This window comes from Ursus maritimus, unplaced genomic scaffold, assembly GCF_017311325.1.
Source record: "Ursus maritimus isolate PB19 unplaced genomic scaffold, ASM1731132v1 scaffold_19, whole genome shotgun sequence".
Taxonomy (NCBI): domain Eukaryota; kingdom Metazoa; phylum Chordata; class Mammalia; order Carnivora; family Ursidae; genus Ursus; species Ursus maritimus.
This window is the reverse complement of record NW_024424341.1, coordinates 53,535,056-53,547,264: the sequence shown is the minus strand read 5'-3', so window position 1 is coordinate 53,547,264 and position 12,209 is coordinate 53,535,056. Positions and strand designations below refer to the sequence as shown.

Below are 12,209 nucleotides of genomic sequence, written 5' to 3'. Positions count from 1 at the left end.
AGAAGAGCAAATTATCTCCCTACTGTGTGCCGTAGGTGCTCTTCAGATCACTGTTTCCACACTGTATGCCCCCGGGGCTGTTTACCTGCCTTTTCTTCAAGAGCAGCACAGTGCTGCTGGGCTTTATCCCAGCCAAGCCTGCTGAGTTTTCAAACTCCAGGCTTTCAAAGTAGAGGGTGCACAGGCCTAGGGAAGTCTTCTAAAGAATTTGTTCCAACCTTATAGGTCACCCCAAGTATTACATTTTGTCATCCAGAAATCCAAGGTACTCATATATTATTATAATCCGGTATTACAGCATTTGAGGTTGTACTTTTATCTTAAGGGCAGTAGTTTGCCCTAAAATTCTTATGTAAGGATCACTGGATAAGTGTCTTAGACATGGAATTTATGAATGGCCCTTTATCATTTCCTTAACCCTTTTCTTGGCATCCCAGGCTTGCCGCCAGTTTAGGTCCTTTAGTTTGTTTCTGCAAGCAGAGAGAACACCTACCTGAGGGGGCTCATTTCCCTCACGTACAGTTCAAGGAAAGATCAGGAATTTTTTGTAAAACTATGGAAGTTTACTATGTAAATGCTTGATGGAATATTTCCCTGCTAGTGTAACTTTTGGAAGCTGCTTTCTCCATTTATTTAAAACTACCTGTGCAATTAAAAAGTGCAATGCAAACAAAACAAACAAACAAACAAACCCACCAAAAAACTCCAGGCTTTAAGCTCTGCTGATTGTAAGAACTCATAAAATTCAGCCCCTCTCACTTTCCAAGCCAGTGGCAACGGGGAAATGTTCTTCTTGTGCATTTCTCTGTGTGCTCCCCTCTCTCACCCTTCTCTGCAACCATGGCGTCCTTCCCTCCACAGCAGCCAGGATCTGTTTCTCTCCTAAACCACATCTCCACATTTCCTACTTTCTTCGACGTAGCCTCTTCTCTTTGTTTAGTTGTAGAGTTTGTTCTATCAGTCTTCAGGTCAATTTCTGGGTATTTAAGATGATTAGAATGATTTGATAGTTACCTAGTTGTATTTGTGGGATGAGGCAAGCCTAGGGTACTTCTACTCTGCTGCCATCTTCCTGTCTCTTAGTGATTATATTTAAACATTTAGTGCTAAATATTATTCTAGGGGTTTTACATGAATTAACCTATTCAATCCTAACAAGAGCCCTCTGGGGTCCCATGGATACTGTTATTCCCATGTTGTAGATGAGAAAAGGGAGGCACAGAGTGCATAAGTTGTTTATCCTAGGTTCACACAGCTAGTAAGAGCCTAAGCTGGGATTTAAATTTAGGTTTCAGTCTGTTGTCTTAATTCTTACCGTGTTTAGTATCAGGTTGAGAAGTCATGTTTTAGATTTTTGTAGAAAGCCATGAAAGCTATGTCAATGAGATATTTTCAGTTTTTTTTAAGATATTTTCAGTTATCTGCAATTTAATTGTATTTTATCTGAAATAATATTTATAGTTCAAAGTGAAATAAGTCTGAGAAAGACAGATACCATGATTTCCCCTATATGGGGAATCTAAAAAACAAAAGGAAACAATAATAACAAAACAGAGAGACTCATAAATACAGAGAACAAACTGGTGGTTGCCAGAGGGGAGAGGGGTGGGGGCAATGGGTGAAATAGGTGAAGGGCATTAAGAGGTACAAACTTCCGGTTATAAATAAGTCACAGGGATGAAAAGTACAGAATAGAGTCAAGAATACTGTATTAATTTTGTGTGGTGACAGATGGTAACTATACTTATGGGGAGCACTGCATAATGTAGAGAATTGTCGAATCATTGTATCATACCTGAAACTAATATGTCAACTATACTTTAATTAAAATAGGCTCAACCCTAGAAAGAAATTTATGGTTCATATTCTGATTATAGAAATGATTATAGATTGCATGTTGTAGAGAATTTAGAAGATATACAAAGTCTAAACAGAAAATGGCCCATAACCACGGGTTGTAGAGTTAACGATATTAATGTTTTAATATTTTCCTGGTCTGTCTCTCTCTCTATATATACTTGGATTTTTTAACTGAAGTTTTACAAAATCCCCCTTAAGTTTTTACTGTGGAAATTTATAAACATAGATGTAATAAGAGTAAAATGATGAACCCCAGTGGAAGCATCGATGATCCACATCTAACCCTTGTTGCCATTTGTCAGTCTTGTACTAACCACACCCCCTGCCAGTCTTTTTGTTTTAGTATTTTAATGCAAATTCCCAACATTGAGTCAGTATGATAGTGATTGGTTTGTTGTCATAATTGCCGAAAATTGATTATCAAACATTTTTTTTTTTATATCCAAAACCAAGAAAGGGAGATGTTAGCAGCTACCCTAAGGTTTTTATTCTTTGCAGCTTGGAGACTGGTACTTACTTGAGAAGGCTACAGGACACAAGTGTATTGTATTTTGGAGACGGATGGTGATGAATTTTGTTTTCCCATGTGGAATGTGACTTACCTATGGCTTCTTGTTCTTTGTATGTTATCCCTCTCTTCCCATACACTTGAAGTTCTTGTGTTTCTGGGACCATGTCATATTTTTTCTCTGTGTGTCCAGTACTCAGTATAAGATTGGCAAGGATCTGTGTTTAGAATGGCTACTCAGCAGAGAGCTGGCATCGAGCATTTGCAGTGCAGAATTCCTGAAATTGGAGTTAGGTAGCAAAACAGAATAGAAATAGCCCATGGAGATATTCCTTAATCTCAGTTAATATTTTTTTTAAAGATTTTATTTATTTATTTATTTGTTTATTCATTCATTCATTCATTCATTCATTCATTCGACAGAGATAGAGACAGCCAGCGAGAGAGGGAACACAAGCAGGGGGAGTGGGAGAGGAAGAAGCAGGCTCATAGCGGAAGAGCCTGATGTGGGGCTCGATCCCAGAACGCCAGGATCACTCCCTGAGCTGATTAAGGCGCCCCTTAATCTCAATTAATATTGGTGAGCTATCAAATCCACCAGCTGTTTCAGAGTATTGAAAAGTTGATGAGCAATTATTTTGATGATTTAAAACACATTTCCTGGGGCGCCTGGGTGGCACAGCGGTTAAGCGTCAGCTTTCGGCTCAGGGTGTGATCCCGGCGTTATGGGAGTTATGGGATCGAGCCCCACATCAGGCTCCTTCGCTATGAGCCTGCTTCTTCCTCTCCCACTCCCCCTGCTTGTGTTCCCTCTCTCGCTGGCTGTCTCTATCTCTGTCAAATAAATAAATAAAATCTTTAAAAAAAAATAAAAAAAATAAAGCACATTTCCTAAGAATCACTATGTTGTACACCTGAAACTCAGTAACATTGTGTGTCAACTGTACTTCAATTTAAAAAAAAAAACCCACATTTCCTAAGAAATACATTGGTAGAAATGATGATAGGAAATATTTGTAGACTGTTATGACTGGAGGCTGTGTTTCCAATAGTTTATGTATACTAACTTTATTTCTCATAACAAGCCTATTACCCTTATTTTACAGATGAGGAAATGGATTTTTAAAAAAACAATGGTTGTATAGTAAAATTTTCTACTTCTTTCTTTTGGGGGTACAATTTTATTAATTTTAATGCAGGTATGGACTTGTATAATCACCACCATCATCAGATGTGGAGAAGTCCCATCAGCCCCCAAAACTTTCCTCCTGTATTCCCTTTATAATCACTCTTCACCACATCTGTAACTACCAGCAACCACTATAACCCTATATAGGTTTGTCTTTTTGAGAATGTCATATAAATGAACTCATACCATAGGTAAACTTTTTTTTCCCCATATGTAAACTGTTGAGGCTGGATTCTTTCACTCAGCATAATGCCTTTGACATTGTATGCATCAATACTTAATCTGTTTTATTGCTGGTTAGTACTACACTTATGGATATACCATAGTTTATCCATTCATCCATTGAAGGATATTTGGGTTGTTTCCAGTTCTTGGCAGTTATGAATAAGCTGCTAGAGACATTTGTGTACAGGCTTTTGTGCTTACTTCCCTGGTGTATATAACCAGGAATGGGAATGTTGGGTCCTATGGAAAGTGTATATTTTACATTGTAAGAAACTACCCAGCTGTTCTCCAGAATATCTACCATCCTACATTTTACTAATGATGTATGAGAGTTCCAGTTGCTCCACATCTCTGTCATCACTTAGCATTGTCTGTATTTTATTTTTAATTTGAGCCGTTCTAATAAGTATGTATTGCTATCTCATTGTGACTTTAATTTACATCTCCCTAAAGACTAATGTTACTCAGCAGATACAGCATTTCTTTAGCTTATTTGCCATCCTTATATCTTCTGTGCTGAAGTGTGTGTTTGTATGTTTTGCTCAGTTCTAATTTGGGTAATTGGGTTGTGTTTTCTTTGTTGATTTTTGAGAGTTATTTATATATTGTGGATAGAAGTCCTTTGTTAAATATGTGATTTGCAGATATTTCTCTTCTGCCTGTAGCTTTGTCTTTTCATGCTCTTTTTTTTTTTTTAAGATTTATTTATTTTTTGAGAGAGAGAGAGTGCACTCAGGGTAGGGAAGAGGGAGAGAGAGAATCTCAAGCAGACTCCACATTGAGCGTGGAGCCTGACAGGGGCTCGATCTCACGACCCTGAGATCATGACCTGAGCCAAAACCAAGAGTTGGGTGCCCAACCGACTGCGCCACCCAGGTACCCCTCTTTCATGCTCTTAACAGCATCTTTTGCATAAACTAATGAATCATCGAACTTTACATCGAAAACCAGGGATGTACTGTATGGTGACTAACAATATAATAAAAAAATATCATAATAATAAAAAAAACCCAGCATCTTTTGCAGAGCAAAAGTTTTTAATTTTGGTTTCTCTCAATATTTTGTATTTTGTATCTTTTAAGGAATTAAATAATTTCATCTACCATATTGAATTGATGAATGCAAAGTTTCTTGTAACATTCCCTTATTACTCTTCTAATGTCTGTTGAGTCTATAGTGATATCTCTTCTTTCATTCTTGATTTTGGTAATTTATGACTTTTCTCTTTTGTTTTTGTCGGTCTGGCAAGAAGTTTAATTTCATTGATCTTTTCAAAGAACTCTGTGGGTTTAATTGGTTTTGTCCAGGGGTTCACAGTCTTTTTCTATGAAGACCCAAATTGTAAATATTTTCAGCTTTTCCAGTCAAGCAGCAGAATCAAGAATACTGTTTAGGTCTGTGTATAACAAGAGAGCAAAATCCACAGAATTTTTATTAACAAAATCCAAAATATAATGATTGAGTACATTTTTTTTGTAATACAGATGTACTAATGAGAAGAATGGAAATTTTTTGGGGGGATAACATTTCACTTAACTGACCCTCAAGATTAGTATTCCCCTGTCATCACAATTGACTACAAATGTTTGTCTGTTTATGCTGCTCTGTAATGAGGTTTTATACATTTTATCACTCACTGGAAATGACCTTTTAAACAAATAAGTGCTACTAAATACTGATATCAGTCCAGAAGCTTGTGATTTTAATTCTGCATTTACATGGTAGAAGAGACTTTGCAGATGTGAGTTATGGATCTTGGGATGGCAAGATTATCCAGGTGGGCACACTGTAATCACAACAGTCCCTATAGGAGGAACGCGGGAGATCAGTGTCAGGAGAAGCAATGGGATGACAGAAGCAGAGACTGGAGTGATGTAACCATGAACCAAGGAATGCAGGTGCCTGTAGAAGTTGGAAAAGGCAGGGAAAGTACAAAGAACTGAGAGTGGCACATACAGTCTCTCTTACAACTACACAACTTTGCTGTTGTGGTATGAAAGCAAATAATACCTAAACAAATGAGCATGCCTGTGTTCCCGTAATACCTTATAGAATTCGTGGAATAATACCATTTGATCATTTTCACATGCCATAAAAGAATAGTCTTTTTTAAAAAGTTTTTCCAACCACACAAAAAAAAATCAGTGTTAGTCCCATTGTTAGGTCACAGCCTAAACAAAAACAAGCAGGGGGCCTGTATTGTGGCCACATTTTGCTAAACCTCTGATTTTCTCTAGTGTTCTTATGTTTTCAATTGCATTGATTTATGCTTTATGTTTATTGGATTTATTGATTTCTGTCTAGTTTTTTATTATTTCCTCTTTTTCTATTTAAGTGTAATTTATTTGCCCTTTCCTAGTTGTTAGCTTCAATTGATTTAAGACTCCTCTTTTCTAACACATGAATACATTTCTCTGTAATACCCGCTTTACCTGTATCTCGCACATTTTGATATGTTGTTTCTTCATTTTGATTCCATTCAAAGTGTGCTGTCTTGGTTGCCTTTTTGTTGCTTAGAAGTATGCTGTTTAATTTCCAAATGGAGATTTCCAAATAGCTTTTTGTTATTCGTCTCTAGTTTATCTCTATTATAGTTTGAGAAAAGACATTATACAATTTTATAGCAGACTGGAGATGACAAAGGAAAGAATAATGAACTTGAAGATAAAGAAATAGAAATATTTCAATCTGAGCCACAGAGAGGAAAAAATATTGAAAATATGAGCAGAACCTTAGAGCCTTGTGGGACAATATCAAAAGTCTAGTATTCATGTCATTGGAGTCTCAGGAGAGAAGGAGAGGAATATTTGTGTGGAAGTACTGGGTGAAAACCCCCCAAATTTGGTGAGATACATACATTTACAGATTCAAGAAGCTTGGTGAATACCAAATACAAGAAACTCAGAATCACTTCTGGATACATCATAAAGTTCTGGAAATTACAGATAAAAATTCTTGACTACAGCTAGAGAAAATAGCACATTAAATGTGGCACAACAATGATTCAAATATCTGCGGATTTCTCAGGAGAAACCATGGAGGCCAGAAGACAGAACAACATCTTTCAAGTGCTTAAAGAAAGAAATTGCCTACTCAAAATTATATATCCAGTGACAATTTCCTCTGGGAATGAAGGAGGGAAATGTCACATCTGTGCTAAAATGGAGTACTAAAAGAGGTTCTTTAGGCTGAATAGAAATGATACCAAATGGAAACTAGGAACTTAAGAAATGAAGAAAGAGCAACAGAAATAGTAAGTTTTTTGATAAAGATCGTTTTTCTCCTCTTAAAAATATACATGACTGTTTAAAGTAAAAATTGTAACTTGGCTAGAGTATTTTATATAGAGTAATAGATACAACTGCTACATGATGGGGGTAGAGTTAAGGGAACTATTTGATGGTAAGGCTTCTGCATTTTAGTGGAGGTGGTAAAACAATAACACTGAGTACACTGTGAAAGACTAGATATGTATATTGCAACCCTAGAGGAAAAAAAATCCCAAGAGCTATAGCCATAGGTTAATAGGTAAATTAAAATGAATGGAATCCTAAAATATTTTTTTCAAATAACCCCAAAGAAGGCAGGAAATGGGTAATTGGGGAAGAAAATCAGGGAGGAAATGTTTATAGCAGCAATGTTCCCAATAGCCAGACTATGGAAAGAGCCGAGATGTCCATCGACAGATGAATGGATAACGAAGATGTGGTGTATATATAATGGAATATTACTGAGCCATCAGAAAGGATGAATACTTATCATTTACCCTGATATGGTTAGAACTGGAGGGTATTCTGTTATGAACGAAATAAGTCAATCAGAGAAAGACAATGATATGGTTTCACTCATGTGTGGGATATAAGAAACAGCACAGAGGGTCATAGGGGAAGGGAGGGAAAACTGGGAACAAATCAGAGAGGGAGACAAACCTCTTATAGGAAACAAACAGGGTTGCTGGGGGGGAGGTGGGTGGGGGTGGGGAGATGGAGTAATTGGGTGATGGGCATTAAGGAGGGCACATGATGTGATGAGCACTGGGTGTTATATGCAGCTGATGAGTTATTGAACTCTACATCTGAAATGAATGATGTACTATATGTTGGCTAATTGAATCTAAATTTAAAAAAAAAGAAAATCAGGGAGGAAAAACAGGGGAAAATGGTAGACTTAAATCCAACCATATTAAAAATTACATTAAATGCTAATGTCCTAAATGCATTGATTAAGAGATTATAAAATTGGATAAAAAACAAGAGCCAAGTATATGCTATTCTAAAGAGCCCATTTTACATATAAGGACATAGATAGGTTAAAAGTTAAAGGGATTATCCAAAAAAGGTATACCATGGAAACACCAATCAAAAGAAAGCTGGAATGGCTATAGTAATATCAGAGAAAGTAGACTTCAGACCAAGGACTATTACCAGGGACAAAGAGGGACACTTACACCAAGGGTCAGTTTACCAAGTAGACCTAATAGTCCTAAATGTGCATTCATAAGACAACATAGCTTCAAACTACATGAAGAAAACTGGACAGAACGGAAAAAAGAAATGGAGAAATCCCCAATTTCATTAGGATATTTCAATACTCTTCTCAGTAACTGATAAAGCAAGCAGACTTGTTCAATAAGAATACAAAAGACCTGAACATACTATTAACATTTCCAGAACACATCATGAAATAAACAACAGAATGCACATGATTTTCATGAGCTTCAGTTCTGATCATTTCTGTTGACCTGTCTTTGAGTTCACTGGTGTTTCTGCTCTGTCTCTCCCACTCAGTTGCAGGTTTCTAAGTAGTCGGGACTATGTCAAATTCTCTGTGCTTATTGCCAAGTATAGGTATTGGCAGAGAAGAGTTATTCAGTAGCTGTGGTTGATAGAGCTTTCCGAGAGGCATCAAGGAAGGGGACCTTCAGCTCAGTGAGGTTGTATTCACATTTTCTGAAGGTGGATGTGGGAGAAACAAACAACATAAATATTTCCTGTCCTTTATCTAAATCAGATTGGGTAGGATGCTGAAGCCACCCACTTTTTCAGAATGTTCAAAGGATGATATACACCTATTGATAATGACTGACCTAAAATAAATATGCTTAAAAGCAAACTAGTGTGTGGCTTCTATATTTATTTCATGGTGACAACAACAAGGATGATAGTAATAACAGCTAACATTTGTTGGGTGCTTATTATGAACTATACTGACTTTCTAACGCTTGGATGCATTAACTCATTTGTTCCTCATAATAACCCTACTTTTATCTTCATTTTACAGATGAAGAAACAGAAGCATCAAGAGGTTAATTAACTTGCAAAGTTTACTCTGCTAGTAAGTGGCAGAATCTTGACTGAAGCTTGGCAGCCTGATTTTATAGCCTAGGCTCTTGGCCAAAACACTCTGCTTTCATTGGACTGGCAAAGTGGGTTTTAGGAGTTGTAAGGCTGTAGCAAAGCCTGTTACAGGGTATCCTAGAACAGGGGACATATAAGCTGATGTAAAAAGCTAAGAGGATCCAGGATGCAGGTGGGCAAACTGCCCATACTTCTCTTTGTAAATCCTCTCTTCACATACAAAATCCTGGAGGCTTTCCTGTGAGATCAAGTGATTTATACAGCTGGAGTTTACAGAGGAGAGCAGACATGGAAGATTCCTCTATGGATGGCTTGCTAAGAATCTAGACTTTCTTCTAAAGGCACTGGGCAGCCATGCACATGTTTTAACCAAGAAAGGGACATAATCAGACTAACTTTTTCCAACAAATAAAGAAACAAGAACACTCTGTGGGATGACCACTGTTTAAATATCTGTGTAACATGAATTGCTTTACGTTCTGAATTCTTAAAGTCCCTTGGATGATTAGTGACTCCTATTGCTTGATAAATCTGATCAGGCAAGTCGAAACTGGAAGCCTATATTCATGCTGAGTGCGTGCCTGAAGAAACATCCACAACTCACAATACTGCTCTTGCCCCTTAGAGACAGCTCCAGGAGCACCTTATAATGGGGAGCAGTGGGGCGCTGGGAGTCGCAAGGCCTGAGTCCCAGGCCCTGCTCTGCTCCTGGCTTATGTCTCCTCCAGTCATTCCCTGTGCTCATTGAGAGGCTGAATGGTCTAATGGTTGATTGCATAGGCTCAGCTTGCAAACTTCTTCTCTTTTTTTTTTTTTTTTAAAGATTTTATTTATTTATTTGACAGAGATAGAGACAGCCAGCGAGAGAGGGAACACAAGCAGGGGGAGTGGGAGAGGAAGAAGCAGGCTCATAGCAGAGGAGCCTGATGTGGGGCTCGATCCCGTAACGCCGGGATCACGCCCTGAGCCGAAGGCAGGCGCTTAACCGCTGTGCCACCCAGGCGCCCCGCAAACTTCTTCTCTTAATCTCAGAATCTCTGTTTGCTACCTTCTCTGCAAACTGTAGTCACCTGAGGGGAAGGGGTTTAATTTTCATGAAAACTCTTCCTCCACAGATACCAATTTATAGACCCTGGACTGGGGCTGGGCATTGGTTTTGTCGTGTTTCATTTTTTTATTAACTTCCCAACGATAACAAGTGAGCTAGCTGGTAGACTGTGACCCACCATCCTAGTAATTAAGACCATGGACTCTGGGATGATAATCCTGGCTGCTCTGCTGACTGAATGGATAATCATGAATAAATAACTTAAAATCTCGATGCTTCAGCTTTTCCAGTTACTGCAGCGCATGGCAGCATGAGCTGCGACGGCTCCTGGGATGGGCTGTACGAAGCAATGCGGTGGGAAGTCCTGCCCAGCAGCCAGCACAAAGCACTGGAAGTTTTCAGACACTGTGGAGCTGCAGATCAGCTTGAAGAACTATGACCCTCGGAAGGACAAACAGTCCTTGGGCACCATCAGGCTTAAGTCTCCTCCCTGCCCCAAGTTCTCCATGTGTGACTTAGGGGACCAGCAGTACTGTGATGAGGCCAAAGCTGTGGATATCTCCCACGTGAGCACAGAGGCACTGAAGACTCAACAACAATAAAAAATTAGTCAAGAAGTTGTCCAAGAGGTATGATACCTTCTCGGCTTCAGAATCTCTGATCGAGCAGATCCCATGAATTCTGGGCCTGGGCCTGAATATGGCTGGCAAGTTCCCTTGTTGCTGACCCACAATGAGATCATGGTGGCCAAAAGTGGATGAAGTGAAGTCCACAATCGAATTCCAGATGAAGAAGGTGCTGTGTCTGGCAGTGGCCGTTTTCCACGTGAAGATGACAGATAATGGGCTTGTGTACAACGTCCACTTAGCTGTCAGTTTCCTGGTGTCATTGCTCAAGAGGAACTGGCAGAACATCCGGGCTTTATACATCAAGAGCATCGTGGGCAAGCCCCAGCGCCTGTACTAAGGCACAGCTTAATAAACCTTAGTGCTACCATTAAAAAAAAAACAAGAACAAAAAACCTCAATGCTTCAATATTCTCAACAGTAAAAATTGTCTTAATCCTTTAGGTTGTTGGGAGGATTAAATGGGGCAATTCCTCTAAAGCATGTGATTTGGCTCTTGACTTCTTACCACCTTTGAGGCTTCTTATTTGCCCCAGGTACCCTCCCTTTGAGTACTGTTCTGTTCGAGTACCCTGTTGAGCTTTGAGTGGCTAATACGGCACTGTCATCCTCCAGGGCTAACCTCAGGCCTCATTTTCTTCATTGAGCCCATCTAACTCTCTCCCTTATCCAGTCTAGGTTTGGGGACCCATTCCATGTTCTCCCAAGGGACCCTGTTTACACTCTACTCCGGCATCTGTCAGTGTGTTTTAGCTCATTTCCTAATTGGCCTCCCACACTTAGGCTCTGAGCAACTAGAGATCTAGGAACTATATCCCTTTGAGGAGGTAATCCATAAATATTGGGTACGTGAAAGAAAACTCAGCACTTTGACTGCTAATTACGAAGCCAAGTCAACATTTGTTCTTGGTAGTTGTGCGTACCTTCTGTGGATTCTTCAGCTGGGGGCTGTGTGGGCAGGGACTTGGGAGGAGAGGGGTGCTCTGCTGGAGGAGAAGAAACGCTCTCTCTAAGGTGGTGCAAAAAGGCTCTACCTTATTCACAACCCACGACCAGCCCTTTTTTGAATTCTTTCTCTTCCACAAATGATCTTGAAGTTGCTTGAAAACAGCAAATAACAATAAATACCTGTTGAAAACAATAAATAACCTTGCCCAAGACATTAAACTCCTGGTCCCCAAGACCTTGCAAGTATTGAGTGCTGAGCCAACACTTTACACAGATAGGAGAAATATAGTGGCATCACAGGCCTCTTTGATCTTTCATTATATCCATGTGGGAAGAGGGATGCCTTCTCTGGCTTCGAGAAGAATATGGGGACAGATGGTGGTGAAATAAAATAATGTATAAACTTGTAGAATCACTGTGTTGTACACCTGAAATAAATGTAACGTGT

General features: G+C 39.0%; 1 protein-coding gene and 1 pseudogene across 1 annotated transcript in view; both read left to right on the top strand.

The window, feature by feature from the left end:
* Positions 1 to 12,209, top strand: part of ZNF112 (zinc finger protein 112) — a 43,543-nt gene that overhangs the window by 6,362 nt on the left and 24,972 nt on the right. The gene's annotated exons all lie outside the window — the stretch shown is intronic.
* The window catches only part of LOC103657029, an 18,504-nt pseudogene extending 6,295 nt beyond the window's left edge, over positions 1 to 12,209 (top strand).